Here is a 21,442-nt window from a genome sequence, read left to right as displayed (position 1 = left end):
GGCAGGCCTCCATGCTGCCCCAGGTGAGCAGCTTCCCATCTTGTGTCCCCTGGGTGGGAGGCTGTCCCCAGCTGCCATGTACATCTACCGTCCTCCTTCCTCCCCAGGGAACCACCCAACACCAGTGCCACCACCTGAGGCTATGTCCACAGTCTGACTGGCTCTGGGAGGAGGCGTCTGAGAACCCTAGAGAGGCCTCACAGGCTGGCACTGCCCATCACTGCCCCTGCTCAGCTGGAGAACCGAGGCCCAGCAAGGAGATGCGCGCAGCAGCTCAGGGCGCCTGGCTGTGGGTGGGGTCAGGCTGCATCAGCTGGCATCCATGGGTGACCTGACGTCTTGCAGGAAACCTGACAGGTGCCATCACCCTATTTTGCAGACGAGAAAACTGTGGCTCTGAGAAATATGACTTGCCAACCACACATTGGCAAGGGCAGCCATCTGAACCTCCTGCTCAGGTCAGCATGGCTTGGCAACTAGAGAAAGGAACTCAGCTGACCTTAGAGTCCCTGCACGAGGTAAGGGCAGTGAGGGACGCCCCATCCTCAGAGCCTGGCAGGTGTCAGGCCTGGACCAGGCGTGCATCAAGGGGTGGGCCTACCACGTTCACCTTGGAGACGTCCTGGGCAGAGGCCGCTACAATCCATTGTGCAGAGGAAGCAATCAAAGTTGAGAAGTTTAAAGGCCAGGCCCCCGGGCCACACAGCGGAGGGCAGGCGGAATGGACACCTGAGAACTAGTCGGTCTGGGTCATTCCGTTCTGCCTTGCAAGAGGGTGTGAATGAGGGAATGAGGGAGGGGACTCTGGCCAGGGGTGTAGCTTTGACTGTGGTGGCCTCCCCCGCCCAGTGCCCCTTCTCCTCTAGTCTTAAAGTTTCCCATTTATCATTGACATGAAGCAGTCACATCCCAGGCCAGTGCTGTGGGGCCTGTTGAGCTGGAGGGGACGAGCCACAGATGGTGTCTGGTTTCCAAGCTGGTCCCGTGGCCCCCACCCTCCCTCTCTCCCAAAGCAACACACGGTGCTCAGATTCGGTGGCTCCATTACCAGCGGAAGCCGGGCTTCTCTAAGGCGCAGACTTCACCAAAAGCCACTCCCTGGAGGCAGGGCACAAGCTATGCAGAGGTCCCTGACGTCCACCTCCCAGCCAGCAGGGCCTCTCCAGGGAGCACCTGAAGGTCCGGAGCTGGCAGGCTGGGGCCTTGCAGTGCCACGGCTGCACGGGCACAAGTCTCTATCCCCTCAAGCCCTGCCCCCAGCACCCCGCCCACCCTGCCCACCCAGCTCTGCTGTCTTCACACATCAAAATGACCCTCACTTTCTCTCTGGCCAGAGGCCTCTCTGCAGAGCTCCAGCCCCAGTCACCAACACCACAGACACTGCACATGCAAGACACCGGAAGGGAGCCCACCCTTCCCTGGGTCCCTGTCTCAGCGAGCAGGCTGCCTCCCTGTGTGCCCAGAGACCCAGCAGGAATCCAGGCGCAGCCCAATGCTTGCCTTCCTGTGGCCCACCCCAGGCTGGCCTTGACCCTCCTCAGTGGGCCCCGCAGCCCCCCCGCCTGCTTCCCCAGCTCCACTCTCCCTCCAACCCGCCTCGGAAGGCTTTCCTAACACACGAGTCTCACCTGCTGCTCCACACCCAAAGTGCAAGGCTCAAGGCCTGTGTGCCCAAGAGAGGCTTCTTAGTTGGTGCAAGCTGCCCGCAGCGTTAGCCGGTCCTCCAGAGCCCTGACCCACAGCCACACTGAAACCTGCCTGCCAGTGACACATGCCCGGCCCCTCCAGGCTTCTCCATGCAGCAGGCTGCACCTGGAAGACCCTGCACAACCCCCATGGGCAAAGTCACCCTCATCCGTGAAGACCAGGCCTCTGGACCTTCTCAGGGGTGGCACTTCTTGTGGATCTTGGGAGTGTGCCATCTTCTCCTGAGCGTTGATGTACCCATCCATAAAGAAGAGGAGAAGCTGGACCTCCCAGGGCGGCTGGGAGGTAGCAGTGGACACACAAAGAACACTCGGTTGGCACCAGGTCCCCTCCTCCCTTCTCCATCTAACAATTGTCCACACGAGCTTCTCCCTAATGTCAGGCTGCTAGGGACACAACTGTTTCCTTTGTCACCCAGTCTTGCCTCCAATGCTGGCCTTTCTGAGCCGGGACTGATGGTACCTCTCCACCCTCAGTGCCTCACCCAGGTTGGCACACAACAGGGATCTAGTGAGAGTCGGTCGAGTCAATTCTGCCCAGAAGGTGGCGGGGCTCCCCCGAGCTCCGGAAACCCCCAGGAACCTCAAATCCTCATTGTCACAGATCAGACCAAAGTCCCCAAGCAACTCAAAACAAACTGCACCATATACCACAGGGTTCCCAGGACCTTTGTAAAAATGAGGCGGCTCCTGATCACATTTCACTTCCTCCTTCCTAGGTAATAAAACCAAATTCTGGAAGAAAAAGAATGTAGGGGCTGTAACCATCTCGCGTTTCAGTCAAAGAAAGAGGCTCCTGGTTTCTGTCTGGGGAGGCTGGGCCTGGGGCCCCTGAAGACCAAGCTGAAGTCCGCTGAGCACTTCCTTTGTACATGGCCCACCTGTGACGTCTGCAACCTGCCCCCATTCTGCAGACGAGGAAGCAGGGACACTGGGATCAACCGACTTGTCAAACTCTTGGAGTGGGTAAAGAGCACAGCCTGCGCTTGAACTCAGAACTGATTCTCCAGAGAAAGCTGGACTCTCACTGCTGGGCCCCTCAGGCCCCCTAGCAGGCCACCATCCCAGTGACCCCTGCCTCCCAGGAAACAGACTGCTATTTCTTCAAGACGGAGGCAGGCTCTCTGTCCCCTGCCAAACCTCACTCCTCGTTCAGTGCCCAACTGTCCAGGTGGCCTTCCTGGACTCCCACTGCCGGTCAGCCCCAGCTCCACAGCCCTGGCCCCTGCACTGTCTGCCTAATTGTGTCTTCACCTCCTCAACAAGGAGAGTCCCTGAAGGCAGAATCTCCAAGGGCCTGCTCACCTCCCCACCCCGCAGGAGTAGAGTGGACGGGGAGGTCCATGGCTGCCAGGCTAGGAGAAGCCTGGTGCCCCCTGGCCAGCTCATCCAGGCGCCGGTGGGAGTGGGCATTTCAGAGCAGAAAGGCCTTTCCTGCCATGGCCCACCTGAGACCACGCTCCCCCCGGGGGGTTGGGGGGCCTCGGGGTCTGTCACCAGCTTGTCCTGGGCCCCAGCAGGTCCCCACGCAGGGCAAGTTCTTGGGCTCTGACCGCCTCTAATTTTCTCTCCTGCAGACAGGGACCCAGGCAGCTGGACCCCCCAGTGGGGGATGGCAGCTTCCCCCCCCCCCCCCCCCGCCACCTCCTCCGAGCTCTGCTGATGCCAGGGATCACTCAACGTGACACCAGCTGGCAGCAACCACCCTGCCCTGGGGTGGTGGCAGAGGTCCTGCCAGGTTCCCGGCACTGCTGCCCTCGCTGGCTACCCACTGGGCAGGTGGTCAAGCAAGCAGTGGGTGGCAGAGGTGCAGCCAAGGCAGGTGGCCCCGCAAGCCCAGGTCTCTGGGGCCTGGCTCCCTGCCACTGGCTGAGCACACCCTGGGACAGAGGCGACAGGAAAGGGCCAGCAGTTCCCCCATGGCCGGAGGTCAGCAGAGGCTGCATACCTTTCCAAGTGGCTCCTGAGCTCGGAAAGATCTGCTGGTCTCAGGACTGAGGGCAGGTGTGCAGCGCCAGGGCCCCAAGGATCTGAGCGGCCTCTGCCCAGGCGGGTGAAGGACGGGGCCCTGCTGTGGGGGACTTCCCCTCCCTAAGACGCCGGTCCCCATACTCCTCCAAAAGGAAACTCCCCCGCCACACGCTGCTCCAAAAATAGCTCCGGCTGCCACCTCCATGGCAAAAGGAACTTGTCACCACCGCCACAGAGCCTGCTGCTCACCAGGGGCAGTGGCCAGCAGACAGTCTTGGACGACAGTCACAGTCCCCTTTGGGATCGCCCTGCCCTGCTTCCCCACTTTACCCACCAGAAAACTGCAGCAGGCGGGCAAGGGGTGGCCCAGGGCGGTGGGCAGCAGAGGCAGCTCCTGTCCTGAGACCAACGCCCTGACCACACCCCCCTGCCCCCCGCTGCTCAGGCAAAGGGATGCACCCTCCAGGCTGCTGCCCCACCACAGGGCACCTGCAGCTGATGCTGGAAGAAAGCCATTCTGGGTTCTGGGGGGGACCTTGTGCTGGTCCCCACCTATCCCTACCAGGGTCAACAAGTGCTAAGGAGCGTACAGATTCTGGCTGTCCTTTTAAAAGCCAAGGCTTCCCATTCTTTCCTGTGTCTGCTGTCACGTGACAGGACAGCTTGGTAGGTGCCAGTCCTGGGTTCAAGTCCTGGCTTTGCCACATCCCCGGTGTGTGACACGGTGTCCTCAAAGGTAAACCGGGAACAAGGAGAGATAGCATCTACTACCCAGGGATGCTGGAGAGTCACGTGGCATTCCAGGGTGGAAAGTGCTTAGCTGTGGGCCTGGCACCTAATCACAGCCAATGGAGGGGTCACTGATTCTCAGGACGTCATGACTTGGGCCCTGTGCTTCACTCTCCAAAATGGGGCCCTGAACTCCAAAATGAGACCAGGAACTGAGCATGCCAGTCCCACCTGCCCTTCCCTCCACACGCCCTTCCAGCTGCCTCCTCTGTGCAGGGCCTGCGCTGACAACTGGGTCCCAGGGACACTGTGGACCAAGACAAAGCTCTTCCTCTTACTGGGTCGATAGGACAAAGCCCTGGACACCCACAAGACAGAGAAGAGCACACAAGTATCCCAGCAAGAGGACTAACGCCTCCTGCTCCTGGCAGTGCCGGGTCACGGCCAGCTTGTCACCACGGGCGGAGTCTGGGGTGGCCTAGATGATAGGTGGGACGGGACTGAGGGGAAGGGAGCCCCTGGCAGAGGACACAGTGGGCTCAAGGGCACAGTGGCCAGGTGGCTACGCAGGCCAGCCTCAGCCCGCAGTCCCCAGGAAGAGCTCTGGGTGGCCACACCTGCCTCCGCCTTCAGAACAAGAGCCACCTCTACCGGCGCCAACCACCCCCGGAGCCCCATCTGCAGCTCCGCTGCCGCTGGGACTGACACAGGCATATGGCAGCTGAGCCCCAGTGGACACGTGGAGCCAGATCCTGGCACCGGGCTCGGCCACCTGCCAGCACACCTTCCCCACCAGCCGGGCCCAACTGTCAGGCATATGCCAGGTGCCGGCCCCTCCGGCGGCTGCAGCTGGACCTAGGCCAGCCATCCACCCGTCTGCAGGGGCTGTACTCCCGGCCCAGACCCTGACCGTGCAGCTCTCCCCAGGAGGAGGTGGCCACAGACCTGTGGCCCCCACGGCCTGCTAGGTGGGGGTCACCAGCCTCCATTCATGGAGTGGCTAGGGCTTCTGGCAAATCAGAGCAAGAGCTTCCATCAGTGTCATGTGGCTGAGTGCAGCTCCGTGTGTCTGGGTGACAGTGTCTCCTCCGTCCAGTCCTGCGTGTTATAGGATTGGTGCCTAATCACAACTTCTAGGGTCACCTCTAGTGTTGCTGCCCTGGCCAGAATCCTCACTGGACCCAGAGTTGGGCCTAGGACGTATATGGCCACTATTAACTCCACAAGAACCATTCTTCCTTTGTGCCATGGCATGTATGGCCTGGTGGCCTGGTGTTCACATGGCATGGACTCTCACGGGGCTGCATGGTCTCAGGAAAGTCACAGCCTGTCTCTGGGCCTCAGTTTCCTCACCTGCAACACGGTAGGTGGGGCTCCACAGTCCAGCAGGGACCTTCCTGTGCTGATGTGTTTCCTAAGGCTGACAGGGGCTTGGGGACTCTCTGAGGTGCCCTGGAACTGAGCTTGGGGGATCTGGTACCCAGTTGTGCTCATTTCTGGGAGGAAAACCAGGTCTTCTGGGTCTGGCATTGCTAGGAGGATTTGTTCTCTGGCCCTGGGACACTTTGAGTCCCCTGCCCTGTGTCCCCTGCCCTCGCCCTCCCCATGCACAGCCAGGCACAGCCTCCCGGGAGCACGGCCATGGAGGTGGCGTGTGCATGGAGGAGGGGGTCACACACAGAGCACACCTCGGTGCCAGGTGCGGGGCCAGATCCTTCATGTATACTGGCAGCTGTGTGCCACCCTGCAAGTTGACATTGTACCCATTTGGCAGAAGAGGAAACAGAGGCTCCGAGCCATCCTGTGACTCGCTGGAGGTGAATCAACTGGAGGGAGGCAGAGCTGGGCGGGTGCGGGCTGAGTGTGCACCTGGACTCCCTCTGCAGTGCAGATTGGGCTCCTGCCCTCAGAGACGCAGCAAGTGGGTGGGGGACCAAATCAGAGTGCTCCATGGTGTTGCTGGAGGAAGCCGGGGGCCTCCAGGGAGGCAGCATGCTAGATCCGGGTGAGGAGGTGGGCAGGACGCCCAGCACAGACTCTGGAGTCGCAGAGCCCAAGTTCAAACTCTGTGCTGCCTCTGTCTAACCACACAAGGTTGGGCCCGTCCCAAGGTCACTTCTTTGCAGTTCCTTCCTCTGTGAGCAGGGGCCACAGTAGTGTCCACCTGGTGGGTTGTTGAAATCCTGAGGACATGTGGGCAAAATGCCAGTCTAGGACCATCAGGGCCAAGTATGCACAAGAGCTCCTGCCGTCCTGTGGTCCCTGACCCACACAACAGCACCCAGCAACATGAGATCCTGCAGCAACCCAGCTGCGAGCCCACTGCTAACGGTGAGGCCTCTCTCTGCAGGGCATCCCCTCTCAGGGACAGCCAGGCTGTGGTCCGTGGGCTAGGCAGGGGGCATCTAAGGCCTGATGCTCGAGTCTTCACAGAGGACAGGGAAAGCCACACTTCCTCCCAGAAGCTGGGACATGGTGGCAAAGCATTTTACAAAGTTACCAGGATCATGAACTGCGCTCCCCTCCCCCTACCATCTCAATAAAATAAATCTTGGCCAGAGGCTCGCAAGAGGCCCTGTATATTTACATGACAACCGTGCCTCATGATCACAGGGCACGTGGTTCCGGCAGGCGGCATGTGGCAGGGATGACAGGGGTCCTAGGAGAGTCACTATTTTCCAGTGACTTTTATTGTCCATTATATCCCGGCGTTTACAGGGCTCTGCTCTGGGCTGGGCAGGAGTGTCACACACGGTGGGGCTGGTGGAATATTCTAGCCGCGATGCTGCAGACCCTTCCTGGGGCTCACCTGGGTAGCCAGGTCTTTGTGTGATACTGAGACCCCAGGGAGCTCCAGGTCCTCAGACAGGGGAGGGCTGTGGGGTCTAAAGCACACACAGCCCCACCAAGCCACCGGCTTAGCTGCAGCCTGAAGTTCCAGCCCAGGGACACCCCCTTGGCTTCGCTGGGGCATGGGAGCTGTGCAAAGGGGAGGGGACAGAGGTGTGCTAAGCTGGTTACTACCGGCTCGTGGTGGCTGCCCAACATGACCATGGGAGGAGTCTTTACACCATGGAAATTGACAAATGTTACAAATCAGGGGTTGGTACAATACCCCGCCCCTAAACATCCCATGGCACTTCCCAGGTGGGGGAACCCATTATGAACACTTCAAAGGACATGTGGGCTGAAGAGTCAGGAGTGACTCCTAGCTTCCTCAGCTACTTGTCACATGACCTTGAGTAAGTTATTCTCTTTTGAGCCTCTGTTTCCTTATTTGTGAGATGGGCACACCTAAACTTCTGGGCCAAGTTCCCTAGGTGATGCTTGGCATATAGTAGGGGCTTAATAAATGATAACTGCTACTCATCTATCTACCCCAAACGCAACTGAGCACCTGCTTTGTATGAGATACTGTCTATGTGACAGGGATACAAATATGCCCCAGGAGGTGATAGATGCCACATTCTTCTCATCTGGGCAGTTCTTGATGGTCTTCAGTGGGATTGGGGTCAATCTCTTATGGCCACCTTGAAAGGTGGGCAGAGCCAGAACAGTGTCCATTCCTGAGATGAGGAAACGGGGCTATGGGGAGCCTGGCTTGCAGGAGATCCCTGAAGAGGGTGGCAAGGTAGGGCTCAGCCCCAGGTCCCCATACCTCCTGCTCTGGGCCTGTGGTAGCATCTTCCTATCAATTCCCGGGCCCAGCCAGGCAGCCCTCTCCACTGGCACCAGGCCACCCAGTGGGCAGGGGACTCCACATCTAGGATCCTGTGTTACAGTCTAGGCTCATGGCCTCCTTGTTCTCCTTGTTCTAGATCTTTCCCTTTCCAGGCCCTGGGACCCTCCTCAAAAGGCCTAGAGGGCTATACCCCAGGTGCTCTTGAACCCCATGATTGTGGGACTGTCTCTAGGCTTCCTGGCCTGGCCAAGCGTCCCTCAATTCAGGGAGGACTTGGGCAGATCAACATCCCCCGTGCCTCAGCTGGATCCCGGGCGAGCCAGGGCCTCTTGGCATGAAGGCAGAAGGGAGTGAGCCAGGCAGGGCTCTCAGACACCATGCTGGGATCCCCACCTCCCCCGGCCAGGCAGGGCCCACCCACCTCTTCCACAGATGAGGAACCCGAAGCTCAAGAGGGGCACATCTCTCCCCCAGTGGTAACCCCCAGAGCTGGGATTCCACCCTGGGCTGGCAGTTCCAGAGCACAGGGCTGGGGTGCCCAGCAGAAGACAGGAAGCTACCAAGTCCCCCAGTTTAGACCTGGAGGCCCACACACTGGATGCTCCCGACCACCCAGCCTCAGACCGAGTGGCTGATGAGCACTTCAGTGCATCAGGAGAAAAGTGCATGCAACCTGATGACTCATGTAACCTTTGACACGGGAGGCGGACGGAAGTGGGCAGCATTTCTGGTGGGTGTCACCTGTTTCCTAGAAGGACACGTCACTGGCTTCTGTTTAGTCAGTACCTGCCCGACCCACCATCCACCACAACCTGCATCTGGCATGGTACTGCTCAGCTGGCCTCCCCTGCAGCAGTCACAGCCTGTCCACAGGGGACACCTCACTTAGGGCAACAGGCTGGGGAGGGGGTGCTGGCTCCGAGACACATGGCAGGGTCTTAAGTCTTCAAAACTCCTTTGCCAAGTGGTTAATTTTCCTGTTTGCAGGGACAAGGGAGGAGAGACCATCTAGAGCTTTGATAGAAAGAGAAAAGGAAGAAAAAGAAGTCACGGGTAAACGGAATTGCAGCCAGGCCCCGCCAGCCTGAGGAGGCAGTCTGGATTCCTGTGGGCTGAAGGGTCACGCGACTTCCTTTGCAAAAGGCAAGGTTGAAACAGTCTGCCGGGGCGGGAGGGGGGCGGGGAGTGTCCACGAGACCAGGGATCATGAGTTTCAGCCCTGGCTGCCCTACTAACTAGCTGGGTGACCAGAGACCAGTCCTTGGCCCTCTCTGGGCCTCTGTTAGTCCTATTTGTTTATTCTGCACCAAGCATTGTCCTTGGAATGACCTTCACCTCCTTAGTTCCCACAGCCAGCCCGAGACACAGATAACAACTGTTCGCACTTTATGGAAGGGGAAACGGAGACAGGAAGATAGGCGGCCTGGTGCAGGTGGAGGAACTGGGTGCTTCAAGTCCAGAATCAATGCTCCTAACCTCTGGGTGTCAGGTCCTCTAGCTGCAGCAGGCGCTGGCTGGTCCCTAGTCCTTCCTGTCCTAACAGGCTTCGCACCTGTGGCTCGGAGGCCACGGGTTAGCCAATAGGCCTGGGTGTGGAGAGACTGAGCCGCTCCCTCAATCCCGCCTCGGCTCCCATCTGCCGTCTTCTCGGTGAATTCCAATGTCTTTGCTGGGCTCAACAGCCTTCCTAAACTACAGGCCAGGAGCGCCTCAGGAGGCTCCCTGGGTCACAGAGGCCATCGACCTGGCTCTTTGAGCCCTGCTGAGAGCTGCAAGTCCAAGCAGGAACGGACGACCCCACTGTGACGTCCGTTTTGGAGTTTTACACTCAGGCCGGCCTCTGGGACTGCAGGAGGGAGACCGCCATTCAGGCATCCAAGAAAGAGAGAAAAAAAACATCTATTCATGGGCAGACAGAGCCGGCTCTGTGGAAGCGATGCTACCAACGTGACAAGCAGCCCAGCTGTGCAAGGGATTCCCGAGAAGCCTGACCTCGGAGCATCCACGTGGAAGGCTCAAAGGCTTGGGTGGTCACCAAGCTTTACAACACGCCTGGAGGCACCACCGTGCGATTCCAGGGAGAGTGCGGTTCTGACCCAAAACCTGGGCTCGTCTTCCAAAACAAAATTCTTCCGACAACAGACATTTTTTGGCTTAAACAGACGGCCGATCTGTTTCGCTCTAATCTCTAGAGTGAGGAATGCTCACGCTAAGAAGAATCAGCCACGAAATCACAGGCCTACCCCGGGGGGGCGCGCTGAGCCACATGTTTGGGTTCAGCGGCTCCCCCAGGGACCGTGGGTGTTAACATCTCCATAAGGAAACTGAGGCTCCGAGAGGCGCCAACCCACACAGCTGGGACAGCTGGGTGATGGCAGAGGAGGGGGTTTAAGACCCAGTGCCAGGGCCTGGGAATGTAGCTCAGAGGTAGGGGGCTTGCCTAGCACATGGGAGGTTGTGAGTTCAGTCCCCAGCACCACACACACGCGCGCACACACGCGCACACACACGCACACACACACTCAGTGCCTGCCTGGAGTGCACAGCAGAGTCCCAGCAGAATCTGGGAGATTGAGAGGACCGCTCACCTGACGCAGGAACGCAGGGAGAGCTCCATGGGGCAGTGGACGCTGTCTCCGGCCCAGATGGACTACTCTTCCCTCCACAGGCACCAGGAGAATCCCCTGGGAGCAGGTGGGGAAGGAGGGGGGGGTCCAGCTACCACACCACCAGCTTGCGGGCAGCTGGAACACACAGCGCAAATCACTGGAATCCATTAGCTGTGAATCTGTGCTGAATGCCCAGAAAGTTCCAGAGCTTCCTTCGCACCATCTCGGCAACATCAGATCATCACGAAACACACTCTCCCGCAGGTGCTTCTAGCTTCCATTCCAGTCGCAGTGGAGACCCCAGCCCACTTATTTGGGGCCTCCTGTCTCACTGGACACCTTGGAAAGGCCCCCATAGAAGCTGCCGGTCCATATCCTGTGTTTTTAAGACAAACAAGCCAAGGCATGCAGCAGAGCAGTGACGTGCCCAGGAGCATTCAATCCACACACCCTGGGCGCCTACCTTGTGGCAGGCAGGGGACCAGTCTCTGTCCTCAACGGGCCCCTCTATTTAGAGGTGGGAGTGTTATACACCAAGAACCACGACCCCCTGTGACCGCCATTTTGCACCCCAGGGTGTGGAAGTGCAGGGGAAGCTCTGTGCAGGCTGCCCGGGCTCTGGGAGCGTTTCCTCAGAACAGGAAGCAGCTGCGAGTGGAGGGGCAGGGCGGCGCTCCAGGCAGACGGCAGAGCACGTGCAGAGGCCTGGACGCCAGGCAGGCCCAGCCGAGCTGTGGGACAGAGGTCGGAAGGGCAGCAGTGGCACCAGGACAGCAGGAGGAGGGAGCAACGGGGCGTGGCAAACACCCGCACGCGGCCGGTATGGGGTGCAGAGTCAGGACTGAAAATGGGCTCTCTGGACGCCCCCTCCTATGGTGCCAAGCGTAGGGATAATGTCATTCAGTAGACCACGCGACATCTGTCCCCTGCCCAGTGTGATATGTACACACCCGACCTCCCCGCCTGTGCCTGGTCATCTCCAGTGTCCACGTGTTCACAAGCTGGGAGGAGGAAAGCCCTAGAGAATCCCCTTCTCAGGAGGCCCTGTGGCAGGACCTCAAAAGCCGAGCTCCAAGACATACTCTCTTATTTGGCAAGTACTTATCGAGCACCTACTGTTTGTCAGTTCGCACGAAGCTAAGCACAAACTTCGCATGGGTTGTCACAACTCCTAAGTCACCTCACTGTCCTGAGTCCTTCTGACGTGGGCAGGGCTGGGATGTTACCAGTTCAGAAAGGGAGAGGAGGCTCTGAGGGGAGCAGGCTTGCTGGAGATCCCTCGTGGGGAGGCATCGGGCTGCGCTCATCCGGAAATGTCTGGCCACACAGCCTTTGCCAAAGCAGATAAGGGTCCTTGGGGGAACGAAAGGGCCTGGATTCCCTCCTTCCTGCCCCACACGCTGACCTTTATCCACAAAGCGGGGGAGAGGGACCTCACTGGTGGGTACTTCTGGGAATGGTGGGGTCCTGTTGTCGCTGGGAGGGGCCGCTCACCAGGGCTGGCGCTTGTGCTGAGCTTTGAGAAGCTCTTGGCCCTCAACTGTCCTAGCTGATGCCACCAAAGTATTACATGGATGTCCTATGTTTAAAAACAAATGAACTGCTGAAGATGGTCTACTCACCTGCCTGTCCCACGCTCACCCCCAAGGCCCGGATGAGTGGGCCCTGCAGTGAGGAGCCCCTGCATCTGCTGAGCCTCAGGGGCTAGAAGGTGGAGGTGACATGGCCTGTACCTGCAGCCCCTCACTGTAGGGTGGCTCTCTCGCTAGACTCTGCTCCTCATGTGCAACTGTCCCTCCACAGGACGGCCAGCAGACTCCCTGGACCCGCCAGCCTGCCCTCCCTCCTGCCTTATGCCTCCTGAACTGGGTTGCACGGTGTCCCCCCAGAACTCATGTCTACCTGGAACCTGGAAATGTGACCTTATTTGGAAGTATCCACAGTTCCTAATTTATGATGATTGTGGTTTTGTTTTTGTTTTTTTTTTTTTTGAGTTTATGATGATGTAGAAGGGTTGTGCCTTCAGTAGAAATCATGCTATGAATTCCGATTTGCCTGGGCTGGCCGTAGGCGGTGCCATATCCTCACTGCGCTGGGAAGCAAGCCATAGTTCAGTCAGCTACATGATCTGAAGGGAGACGCGGGGCCCGTGTATGGCATGGATAAGGACGCTCGGCCGGTTAGGTGTCCTAAGCACACTTTTTAATGGTGGTATTTTCCATTTCCAATGGGCTTATCTGGATGTGCTACAGCAAGTCTGGGAATACGCCTAGGGTTTTACAGGTAAAACTGAGTTAAGTTGAGGTCCCATGGGACTAGGGTAGGCCCTAACCCAATGACTAGTACCTTTACACGAAGAGGGACCGGCACATACCAGGAGAACACCCCGTGACAACAGAGGCATAGCTTGCAGTGCTGCGTCCACACACAGGCTGGAACACCGAGTAGTGCTGGCATCCCCGGACCGTCCCAGAGCCTCCATACGGAACCAACCCCGTGACACCTGGATTCCCGACGTCTGGCCTCAGACGGAGCCAATGGCTCTCCCCAGGCAACCGACACCCTGGGCACAGCCAGCACTGGTTCCCGTGACCACGACTTGTCCCGTTCAGAGGCACTGGAGCCTGCCTTGGACCGCGCTTGTGTTCTGTGTGCAGAGGAGGCCATCAGGGGTTCCCAGGCCTGGGGACTCCACAGGCTGATAAAGCTTCCCCCAAACTTTGAAGACAGACGTAAGGCTGCCAACTTTTTCTGGCATCTAAAATAAAATTTCCATCTATTATCGCCATCCTGCGTGGGGAAGGACGCCTGACATCGGGCGCAGCCTCTGCCAGGCCTGGCCTTCTGTTTTCTCACTTCACCATGAGCAGCGGGGGGTCTCACAGCCCCGGGCGGCCGGGCTCCGGATTTGGGTGGGACCCAGGAAACTCGAGCCCTGTGCTTGGTGATTCTTCTATTTCCGGCTGAGGAGGAGGTGGCCTTCTCCTCTCTCAGTGAGCCCAAGAGGAGCCGCCCCTTAGAAAGCCGGTTGGTGTAGTCCAGCGCACCTGTGGCAGTTCCAGGTGAGGCCCTCTGGGGGCACACACCCAGCGTCCTCAATAACCCAGCTCCCTCGTCAAAGGGAAAAGAAAATGGAGACAAAAAGCAGAGTGGGATGGGCTGGGGATGTGGCTCAAGCGGTAGCGCGCTCGCCTGGCATGCGTGCGGCCCGGGTTTGATCCTCAGCACCACATACAAACAAAGATGTTGTGTCCGCCGAAAACTAAAAAATGAATATCAAAAAAAGATCTCTCTCTTTCAAAAAAAAAAAAAAAAAGCAGAGAGGGAGGGAGAAGCACTGGCCCTTCTCAAAAAAAAAAAGAAGAAAAAAAACCCCAAATTGTGAAATTATGCAATGTGCAGACGTGACGGGCCGGTGACTCCAGGTCTCTCCAAAGCCACCTCATAAACCCTCGCTGGCTATGGAGTGAGAGGCCAGATGTCTTGACGCTCTGGGAGGAACTTTCATAACATTTGGCCCTAGTGGCCCGATGACCCAGTGGACAATGGTCACCCTTGTGTTTCACGACATCACTCCCACATCTGCCCCCAGTAACCGGGGAGATGTGCGGGAAGCAACATGACAAAGGCTCCCTCCCAAACTCAAGAGCACTCCTGTTGCTAGAGTCATGTGGCTCAGAGCTGGGACAGTGTCCCACAGGGAGGCCAGCCTGTCTCAGACGATAAGGTCCCACGCCGTCGCCTTCCAGAGCCAGAGTCCATGTCCCCTCCCTCCCACTCTGCACACCCAGGCCGGGCAGGGTGGGCCCAGTTCTCGGGAAGCCAGGAAACACACTCTTTTCTGGGCTAAATGCCCAGATTCCTTGAGCAGTCACAGGACACACTTTTTCTGAGCTGATCCAAAGCCACAAGCCTGAGCTGGGAGTTTTTTCTGGTTCCGCAGGGACCAGACAGGCTCACCTGGAATCCCAGGCTCAACGCTGGTCAGGGAGAGCCAACCCGGGCCAGGCAGGGACTCCGATCCTGACCTTGAGGGACTAAGGGATAGACCTGTCCTCTGTGGGCTGCGGTGTCCTTTTGAAGACAACAGCAGCTAACATGCTGTGCCACCATTTGTCAAGCACTTTGTGAGAGGCTCAGGATGCCAGGCACTGCCTGAGGGGCTGGGGACACAGGAGATGGGGCAGAGAAGGCCCTGCCCTCCTGAGGCTTTGAGCAGCTGGGGTGTAGATGTAGATGTGGAAGCAGACACAGTCGCTCAGAACAGTGAGCGCTGAGGGGAAACAAAGCCAAGAGGGGTACAGAGGAGGGGCAGTGGCCTCACAGGTCACTGGGACAATTAACTGAGGTCATAGACTAGCATTCAGCAGAGAAGCAGGTTCCTCCTGATCCTCCATTTCACAGGCAGGACAGCCAAAGCCAGGAGGAATGCTGGGGCTGCCCCGCAGGAAGGGGTCTGACCTGGGGTCTCATTCTAGTTCCACGTTTTCCAGGGACCAGAGGGAGCCCCCTGCCCTGCTGGATCCCTGCTCATTTATTTGGCTAGAAAGCTATGCCTCTGACATCACGCCCCAGGCTAGCCCACCCAAAGGGTCCAGCCTTCTAACACTTATTATTAATTAATAATAATTATTATTTTATTAGTTTCCCGACCCTCATGCAGCCACCCATTCTCCCAACAACAGGACTGGTCCCGCAAGTGAGTGTCCTCTCCAGGATCAGGTTAGAATTTAAATCTGGGACCCTCCACTTACTTTCTGGGAAACCTTGTCACCTCTCTGAGCCTCAGTTCTGTGATCAGATAAAATGAGATACTGCAAAGTGCCCAGGCTATGCCTGGCACTCAAGAGGCTCCCAATAGGACTGATCCCTCCCCGGGGGATGCCCTGGATGAAGGACCGGCCCTGAAGGGGAGGGAGAGGGGACAGGGAGTGCGGATGCAGGCCTGGGACATGCCGGGTCCAGGGTGTCTAGTCATCTGAAGGAAAAGGCCGAGTGGAGGGCCTAGCGCTCCCAGGGGTCGGGGGTGTCAGATGAGGGGACAGCAGCTTCTCCACTGGGTGTCTTGGCTTCTCTGAACCTCAGTCTACCCTGGTATAAAATGGAGGTCTGGTGATGGCAAGTCCAGACAGGTGAAGAGTTGACATCATCCAGCCAGGATCTGCTACCACGTGATCACTTCCCCTCGTTCATCCACTTGACCCCAGGGCAGGGTCAGGCAGTGCAGGCAGCTGCTGAGCCCCTGGCTGGTGGGCAGAACCACCCTCCTCTAGGATTACCCTGGGGTTAGCTGGCTCTGAGAGGGGGTGAGCAGGGGCTGCTGGGCTGGCCTCGGCTCACCTTCCTGAGAAAGCTCGCTTCTGTGGAGTCTGCTGGACCGTTCTCAGGGCACTGCCCCACACCAATGTGACCCTGAGAACATCAACTGGTGCAACCCCAGCCCAAGCCATGAGCAGACAGGGATTAAAACTCAAAGCAGCTGGTTCTCACAGCATCACCTTGGACTTCTCTGGATCCACTCAGTAAATAAGTAAAGGGAGGCTCAGAACGGTCACCAGGTCACCAGGGAGCACAGCATGCTCCCCAGAGAGCACGTCGGACCTGGGGCTCCTGCAGGTTAGTGAGACAGTCCAGAAACGTGCTCCAAGGCAGGCGACTGGAGCAGCCCAGCCTTGGCGGACGCACCCCCTTCACTCCAGCTTCTCCCATCCCCGGAAATCAAAGCAGCTTCTCTGATGGGGAAAAAAAATGACTCGCAGAAATCCGGATTTAGGGAAAATAACACATACATGGCACTTCTTTCCTTCACTGCAAGCTTTACATATTTTATCATTTATTCTCACATTGTCCCCAGCAAGTGGGGAGGCGTCGGCCTTGTTTTTCACAGGAAAGCTGTCAGAGAGGCTGGGTGCGGGGCCTCCCACCCGGCACCTGGGGGCAGCTCCATCAGTAGAGCTGCGGCCGCAGACAGTGGGGAGGCTCACGATGCCCACGCTGGCATCAGTGCCTGGCGCCCAGGCCAGCCTCCTGGCCTCACCCGGTCCCACCACCACCCTCGCCAAACCATTCTCCACACCACCACCGGGAGCACATTCCCAAAGCCCCTACCTGACCACATTTTCCCCCATCAACCTTTAAGTTCCAGGAAAAGTCACCACTCCTGAGCTTAGCACCTGTGGCCTCCCGGCCTCTCTGACCCCAACCCAGGTGACATCTGTCTCTGGCCACGTAGGCTCCACTGCTGCCCGTGTCTCATGCCCCTGCCAGTGCGGTGGCCTCGTGCTCTACCTGCATGCCAACTCCCACTGGCCCTGGGAGGCACCAGCTTAGGGACTTCAGGGGAGACAGGTGTGGGTTCAGATCCTTGCTGAGCAAAAGTCGCTTTAACCTCTCAGAGCTGTGAGTTCACTCAAAAAATTGAGCTGTTTAAATATGAGGACCAGCCGATGGCACCACAGAAACCCGGGGGGCTCTGACGAGGAAGGAGCAGCAATGCTGGTTGGTGTGCATGCAGCAGCCGGGCGCTGCGGAGAGAACTGGCATTTGTGGAAGCGGTGCTGGGTGGAAGGCCACGCTCAGGCACTGTCCCTGCTTGACACGCTCTAGGGACACACAGGGGGCCTGCGGCTCCCACGAGGTGACTGAGGGTTCCACAGCAGTCCTTTCGAATGCCTGCGGGGAATCCATGTTGCTTTATGGGCTCGAATCCTTCCCCTCTGGCTCTGGCTGACCCCACGGCAGAAGCCTCAGACTCCTCTGACTCCCACTCCAAATCCAGGCAGCAAGAGTCGAGCAACAGACCCCCCCCCCCAACCTACCCCACCGCCCCCTCATCCCACTCCACCCCACCCATCACCCATCAGGAAATCCTCCCCAGACTCTGGAGCATTTAAAATTAAAGCCACGGGGGGACATTCTTTCTAAGCCGTAGCCCAACTCAGGGCTCTCCAGATAGGAGCCCAGGGAGAGGCACTGGGGCCTTCCGGCTCCCCTCAGGCTGTCCCCGCTCCCCCTTGCCCCAGGCCAGCCCTCCATCCTGACATTGCAGTGCCCAGCAGCTGCCCAGCTCCCAGAGCTCTAGTGCCCACCATCCACAGGCTCGAACCCAGCTACCTGGGAGGATCAGCCGTAGCAGGCACGATGGGCACGTGAGTCACAGGTTTCTGCTACCTGGGGCAGGTGCCATCTGTTGGGCTGACCTGTTTACCCTCAAAGAGGCCTGAGGTTTGGACACAATGTCTGAGCCTATAACTTGGCTGCCTGGTGGAAACAAGGCCCCAGGAACAAACGGGGATGCCCTGTCCCTTTCTCTCATAGCTGTCACCCAAATCTGCCCAGGCCAGGCACCAGGCGGGGATTCAGGAACAGAGAAGAAAGTGGGCCTCTCCCAGCCCTGGAGGGGCTCCTGGTCCAGGGGACTGACTCGTCACTGGGCCCCACAGGGTGGGGGCTGTGCAGAGGGAAGGAAGCACACGGGCTGTGGGAGCCTCCAGTGTCCCGCAGTCAAGGAGACCTGCTGAGGACGGTCATTGCAGGACAGGAGAGCCCGGCTCGGCACAGCAGAGGATGGGCCTGGCAGGTGCTGGCAGCAGGTGGGGCAGTGAGGCAGCTGAAGCTGACATTTCTGAATGCCACCCCTTACCCACGAGTTCTGGGCTCCTCGATGGCCATCTCCTCAGTTGCCCCTCCCCAGAGGCCCATGAGTGAAGCATAACCTTTGCTTCAAAGATGAGGACCGCAGATAGGAGGACGTGGAAGGAAGGGCCCTGGCTTTAATAGGGGGGCACCTGAATCTCATCCCTGGAAGGGACCCAGAGCCTTTGTCCTTCTGTCTGGTATTTGTGTGCCGGGCTCATGGTCTCCCCCTCCTACAGTCTATGGCGTGGTGAGGCCCACGGTCGACTAGTCATGAGAACCAAGCACGCTGGTGCCCCTGAGTCCACGCTGGGGTTAAGAATTGTATTAACTCAGGTCTGGCCCCATTCATGCCCCCCTCCTCATTCTTGGGCACACAGCAGACATCGCTAATCAATCCCACAGTCTCCAAAGCCTTCTCGACACGGCATCGCAGGGAGCCATGATCAATCTATCAGAGCTGGCATTGGAGATGACAATTATTGCCACCCCTGCAGCAAATGGGCATGCAGGATGCAGTTGGCCTGAGAAAAGCCAGCTCCCCATCACCTCCTCATTTTCTGGGTCCCAGACCCTGAAATTCTACCAGGTCTCCGGAGGGAACATCTGGCATCCGGCACTGCCGGACCTGGGTGTCAGCTCATTTGCACATGGAACTGGGATGTGACAGGGCAGGTTGCTGACAGGCAGCTGGACGGAAAGGCCCACAGAGAGTCCCTCCCTAAGGCATCCCCTAAAGAGGCACAATGGGGACAGATGTGAGTACCCCACAAAAGCTAGGTCCCCTCCTCCCGCTTCTCTGCACTCAGCAGGGCCGAGGTGCATAGGGAACAGGCCCCATTCAGAACCATCAGGCACGGACGCCATCACATCCCCTGTCACAGTCAGGGTGGCCCGCCAGGGTGGTGAGCAGGTGGTGGGACGGCAAGGGTCCCTCTCCTCCACTGCCTAAAAGCTTGAACACCCAAGGAACCTTGGCCAGAGTTTTCTCTCGCAGGCTTACTTTTTTCTTTCCTTCCGCCTGTAAGCAAACTGCTTGGCGGCCAATCCTGCCTGTCCCCAAGGCAGTTCCAAAGGGCCCATCTTGTCCTGCAGAAGTGATGGCAGCAATTCCATTAATGGGAAGCAAGACAAATGGTAGCCTGTGCCCAAAGTGTGTGAGGCAGGACGGATCGGGGCCCGGGGGAGGGGAGCGTTGCTGGAGCTCACCATCCTTTGGGGCCTTATTAGGTCTTGAAAGAGCCACCGCACTCGCTAAAACCTGCTTTTGCCAGCAGAAGCCTCATTTTACAAATATATAACAACAAAAAACTCATAAATGGGAAGAAAGCCCTGAAGATTACGCTCCCCTGCTGCGGGGAGGCGGCCGGCGCGCAGAGCGGGTCTTTAGCCTCCCGGCGCCCGCTTTAAATAAATGGGCCTAAACGCCAGCTCCGGGCTGCGGGTGCAGAACGCCCCGCCGTTTAGGGCTGTCTGCCACACTGGGATGGCGGTCCGGAAGCAGTCCTTCCACGAGACCCACCCCCTCGCTGTCAGTCCCCAGAAGGGCCAGACACGCACCCCTTCCCCAACACACACACCCAAGCACAGTCACTTCTTTAATCCACCCTGAGATCAGTGGCATGTGGAAGGCATTTTCGCCATGGAATGGGTGCCCATTACAGAGCTATGCAAAGGGTTCACTCCACACATGCCCACAGTGAGGGGCCAAGCTGCCGAGCCGTTCTTCAGGCCTGTCCATCTGATGGTGAGAGCCAGGGTTGGTGTGGGGAGTAGCCATGGTGGACAGAGACTGAGCAAGGGCTCGGGGAGTCTGGCCACTTGGAGCTGTGTGACCCCAGCAAGCTGAGGAACCTCTCTGGGCCTCTAACATAAGCCTCCCCATTCTGAGCTGAAAGTCGTTTTCTCAAAGACCCCTTAAAAAGCATTCAAGCTTCCTTGGGTCCTGAGGGGCGCTGGGACCTTACATGAAAGCCAGCAGGTTTAATCTCCAGCAATGGCCCCACAAGAGAAGAGACCGAGGGAGCTCTAGTCCTTCTTGCCCTGCCCTGCCCTGCTGTCCCATGCAGGTGCCCGACATGGCTTTCCCCTCTGGTGCGTCCCCCACTATCTGGCCAGTAACCCTGACTCATTCCTTGTTTATGAGCCAGAATGCTGGCATAGTGAGGGCAGGGACTTTGTCCCCGTGGCTCATTACTGGGTCTCTCAACAGTACGTGGCTCTGTCAGATAAATGAATGGCTGAACAAGAAGGGGGGGGGGATTCCAAGGGAGGGCAACCCTGGCCTGAGTGACCTCCATGTGTCCCAGCACAGGGAGATGCTTATGAGCATCACAAGCACCACCAGGCCCCAGTCCTCACCCCACCCAGCGTCACGACTGTCAACACAACAGCAGCCACCGACTGCTGAAGTCTCCCCCAGAGGCGGGAACCCACTGACCCCCCCCCCCCCGCCACTCCACAAATGAGAAAACACGGCGGGAGGCGAGAAACCCAGGGGACACGGTGAGCAAAAGGTAGAGGTGTGACCTGCGTCCAGATTCATGTGACCCCACCACCTGCCTCCTCCCTCTCTGGGTATGAGGATGGCCACAGAGCAGCTGGGTTTACAGGAGGAAAAACGAGGGTGACCGCCCAGAGGCAGGAACAGGCAGGCAGCAGCACGGGGATCTGGCTCCCGTCCTGCCCCGGCGCAGCAGCAGGGACAGGAGACCCAGCCCAGCAGGGACTACAGCTGTCCAGCCAAGGCTTTTGGGGGCCAGCTGGGCCTTGCTTCAAACCTGGGTGCAAACTCTGTGGCTTACGGCTTTGGACCAGTGGCTTCCTTCTCTGAGCCTCACCTATTCTCATATGAAAAATGGAGCCTGCCCAAGGCTGTCACGAGGATCAGAGGAGACAACACAGCCTGGCCAGGTCCCTGGTGCTCAGCAGGCACCACGCCCTCTCCCGAGCCTCTCGTGTTTGCTTATGGAACATCTACTCCTTGTGACTGCCCGCCCCAAGTTCAGGGCTGGGATCAGCCAGGGGGGCTGGTGGAATCCGAGCTTCCCTTGCCCCCTATCTCTAGGGCATCGCCTGCTTGGCAGCTGTCCAGAGAGTGGGTCAGCAAC

The 21,442-nt window shown here is 58.4% G+C and overlaps 1 protein-coding gene across 4 annotated transcripts in view; it reads right to left on the bottom strand.

Annotated features, from left to right (window-relative positions):
- The window catches only part of Nek6 (NIMA related kinase 6), a 73,949-nt gene that overhangs the window by 40,069 nt on the left and 12,438 nt on the right, over positions 1-21,442 (bottom strand). The window contains exon 1 of one of the 4 annotated variants that reach the window (XM_071600939.1): positions 10,677-10,758. The exons of the other annotated variants lie outside the window; for them this stretch is intronic. The gene's annotated coding sequence lies outside the window, so the exon portion shown is untranslated. Of the gene's footprint in view, positions 1-10,676; positions 10,759-21,442 lie in introns of those variants that run through there. 4 annotated transcript variants of the gene reach the window in all.

Source organism: Marmota flaviventris, chromosome 13, assembly GCF_047511675.1.
Source record: "Marmota flaviventris isolate mMarFla1 chromosome 13, mMarFla1.hap1, whole genome shotgun sequence".
Classification (NCBI taxonomy): domain Eukaryota; kingdom Metazoa; phylum Chordata; class Mammalia; order Rodentia; family Sciuridae; genus Marmota; species Marmota flaviventris.
This window is presented reverse-complemented; position numbering and strand designations above follow the sequence as displayed.